Source organism: Notothenia coriiceps, unplaced genomic scaffold, assembly GCF_000735185.1.
Source record: "Notothenia coriiceps isolate Sejong01 unplaced genomic scaffold, NC01 NC01_scaffold00005929, whole genome shotgun sequence".
Classification (NCBI taxonomy): Eukaryota; Metazoa; Chordata; class Actinopteri; order Perciformes; family Nototheniidae; genus Notothenia; species Notothenia coriiceps.
In genome coordinates, this window is record NW_011338630.1 from 148,019 (window position 1) to 152,257 (window position 4,239).

At 36.5% G+C, this 4,239-nt stretch overlaps 1 protein-coding gene across 2 annotated transcripts in view; it reads right to left on the minus strand.

Annotated features, from left to right (window-relative positions):
* The window catches only part of LOC104943321 (lysophosphatidylcholine acyltransferase 1), a 27,254-nt gene that overhangs the window by 16,414 nt on the left and 6,601 nt on the right, over positions 1-4,239 (minus strand). The gene's annotated exons all lie outside the window — the stretch shown is intronic.

Below are 4,239 nucleotides of genomic sequence, written 5' to 3' on the forward strand. Positions count from 1 at the left end.
GGTTCGAATGGTGACTGTTTTTACAGCTTTTTATGACTTCATGATAGCGGCACTTATCTTCTGTCAATATTTGTCTTGATAAAAAGCGCTACTGAAGGGCACTATCTGATCCAGGGAGAGTGTTTGTCTGCCAGCATGGTCAATCTAAATAAATCAATCTAAAGCTGGCTTGTTGAACTACTGACAATAGGCAACAAACACATTTTTGACAGTAGTTGATCTTCATGTAACACATTTATTCTTTCCTAAAAACACACACCGCTGTTGGAACGGGAAACAACCATGTATAGATCATGATGGTATTAGCTACTTTCTTGGGTTTTGGGAGAGTCGCAAAATGACATTACACACTGATCCTCCCGCAGTGACACAACACCTTAGTTTACTTGTTCATAGTCCTCCAGACTGTTACTTTCCCAAGATCCTCTTAAGATCCTCTTATGCAATTATACAGGTCAACCACACTTATGACTTTTTTTATGCAAATGAAGTACTGCACTCAAACTGCAGTATTGCTTTTTATCCATGTATTGTATACCTGTTGTGTAGATGTTATTATCTTTGCTTTTTAAATGCCCGTTTTGAAATGCTTTTTTATATAATGTGCTTCCACTGTATTTGTTCTTAAATGTCTTTTATTTCATTTTGTAAAGCACTTTGGGTTGCAGTGTGCTGAAAGGTGCTGTATAAATAAACTTGCCTTACACACTTTTGCACAACTGACAAACAAGTATTTTTTTCCTATAATAAAATTGGCCTTGCCTTAAATGTTTGAAAGCTACTGTATAATGCATTTGTTTAAATATTTATTGAGACCTAAAGCATGAGAATGCATGAATGTCAAAAATAATTAAAATGAAGGCAATGCTATAAAACCAGAGAGGTTTTTTAGGAGTTTGAGTGAATGCAGGCATTGTACTAAAGAGCATCTTAAAAGCGATTGTGAAAGCAAATAAACATTCAACTGTTCTCATGCAACTTGGGAATTGTATTTTAATTGCCAAAAAAAACACATTCTAACAAAATTCAAAATGTACACATTTAACTAAGGCTTTTTGGTATAAAAATATAATAGTATAAAAAAGGAAAAACACAAAAAAGCCATTAGCAGATATGACTTACAAACCAGCAAATGCAAAAAAGTGAACCAGATATTACCAGTCTGTTGTTATTATTTCTGCACGGATGAAGAAGGCCCTGCAAGGTTGAAACCCATCTGCATTTGTATTCATTATTATTCAAAAAAGAGTAGACCCTGTGTGTGTGTTAAAGCAAGCATGTGTTTATGCACCCCCATCCAAATCCATACTGTAGGTGTTGTAATCTTTATTCTGAGTGCATCATCAAACTAAAAAGGGAATGTTTTTCCAATGACAAACAACCATGCTTTCCATCAGATTTCATTGTTTTTTCTTATCTAAATCAACAGTAGGAAGCTGTTGCAGAAAGCTTTAATTGTAACTTTTAATTGGTAGTAAGGAAATGCCAATGAGTTTCTAGTTTTACAAGACTAAATTTCCAATTTCCTCATTGGAGGGTTTTTAAGTTTAGTGAGAAGCTGCAGCACTTTCTTTAGTATTTAAAACATGAGTAAGGTTGTTCTGTGTGGTAACAGTTATATATTAACACAATAAACATGTGAGAAACTTCGTAAAAAGTCTATCACCGAGAAAGAACAATGCAGAAAACATTCCCCAATTTCTCTAACTGCATGACTACTCTGATGGGGAACACATAAGTTGGCCACAAATGACAATGCACAGGCATGCTGTAGCAGGTGGCATAAGACCTCGTAATTTAAGAGTTCCCTTAAAAAGTAAGTTCCCTTAGAAGAAAATGGTTTGCGCAAATTCACCTCAAGTCATGTCCTTAGGGTAATTAGTTGAATACTAGATTTCCTCATTGTGATGTGTTTTTATTTAGGTAATTCCTTGAAATTGGTTAGGTGTTGCAAATGTATCTTCATCAACAACTTATAAACCCCAATAAGTGTATTATGGCTCAGTCGAAGAGAAAAAAGTTTTTCCAAAAATATTTGGGGCAGGAACAACTTGATGGACACACTGACTGATGAGCAGCTGCTGTGAGATTATAGATTTAACTGGCAATCAGTTTATTTGTTGTCCAACAAACTGGCACTGGATTTGGAGCACTCGACAGTCGACACAGCTCAGCTGCCTCTCCCTACTGTCCCACAGTAGCTACAGCACTTCGCTTCCATGCCACTGGCTTCTGTCATTGGTGATGTTTTTGGAGTACAAAAAGTCATCTGAACAGAGGCTTAGGTTTACCTCAAGAACAGAGCTATGTGGAGTCCTTGACATTACTTGTGCGCTTTTATTGCCTGCTAGACATTTGATTTCCGTACAATATGAACCTACCTTTGTACTGTAGAAATGATCGATTTCCATTAAACAATTGAAAATATTTCTTCCGTGTTCCGTCCTTTTTGGCAACTTTAAAATTATTGATACCAATCTGTTTCAGTTTGGTAAAGAGCTAAGTTTGGAATGTGTGTTGCAACTTACAATTTCCTAATTTCCTTAACCTACCTTATAAGAATCTTTATTCAACCGGGTAATGCTTTAAATAGTGTGGGAATAAGCTATTGACTCAGTGCTGCATTGGCAGGATCAAAACAGATTTAGGTCTTTATGGGATCATTATTCAATACATTCACACAAGGAATGTCAATTAGGCCCATCTAACTTAAACTGGGAATTACATTTTAACTTTAACACTATTATCTTGCCCTCTGACACGTTACCAACGTTTAGGCTACAAGGCTAGATTAGGACTCAAATTGTTGCTGATACACCTAAAAACAATAACAAAAACACAGAAATGTGTTCTCACATTATGTCTATGCCTGTTAACTCGGTAGATCAATTAATTAGCTCATTAAGGTGCAAAACTGCAAGCACATCTTTATATGGATTGAAAGGTCATGCCCATGAATTACAGTATAGCCTACTAATGGGAATCTACACGTTTGAACAGTTGCTCCAAGATTAGGGTCAACTGGAGAGCAAGCTACTATCACAAAAATAACTAAAAGTAACAGGTTAGCAAGGAAGTGTGTTTTTTATTCAAGTATAGTGTGTAAGTAACTTGGCCAAACTGCTTTGTTTAAAAAAAAAAAAAGGTATATTTAACCTATGGATTAACTACAGCATCGTTTTTATCGTTTTAATGCCATTGAAGACCAGTTTAGACCAGACAAAGACGAAGGTAAGCCATGTTAGCGTTGTGGGCTACCTAGCGCCACTTTTTTGATGTACGTTTTTGTTGATAACGTCGCGAGTTTGTATCTTTCATTGTTGAGGTGGGCACCGTTAGATTCTGTGTCTCCTTGCGATCATAAACGATGTGTTGGATGTGCACCTAGGATAAGTAATAAGGTAGCTAGGAGTGATTATCGGCGCAGTAATAGGTTAGCATTTTCCGCTCAGGGGCCATTTAGATGCTTCTTATGAGACTTGTGTTTTGGTTTGTATCGTCAATTAGCTGAGATTATTCCCGTTAATCTGGTATAACACATTAATAGGTTCCTAAATATTAAGATCCCCTGAGACACAGTGTCGTGAAAAAAAAAAAAAAAACGCTGGCGGGGACCTTGGGGCTTAACAGGTTAATAAACTAAACAATTTAACAAAATTGCTTGTCAAAATACCAATACCACAGGACCATTTTTCTTTTTAAAGCAATACTTTTACCTTGAAAATCAATGCATTCTAATACCGGGTCAATTTGACCCCGTTGACGGTTTTAGGTATAAAAAAAATCTCTGGAGGTTCTAGTGTTAATAATCGCAATTACAATTATTGACCCAAATAATCGAGATTATGATTTTTGCCATAATCGAGAATATGTATATGTGTATATATGTGTATATTTAAGCAATAGCTCACGACAGGCCGTGGTATATGCTCATTATATCACAGCTAAGGGGCGTGGTTCGGCCCGACGCGAAGCCCGATTTTATTTGATCGGTTATTACCTAGTGCGAGATTATACAACGATCGACAATCACACAACGTATCGTTGGTGAGCGTGATCAAAGCACGTCTCCGTTGCCTCCCTGTAAAATAAAACTTGTAGTAATAGTATTATTCTTTGATAAATTCTATCTCACACATAAAAAGAAGCATAACGGTGTCGCAACCATTGGCAAAATATGTTTCGTTATCGAGTGAAGACGCGGCACTATATACGAGTATAGTAGTGTCGATTCCCCAA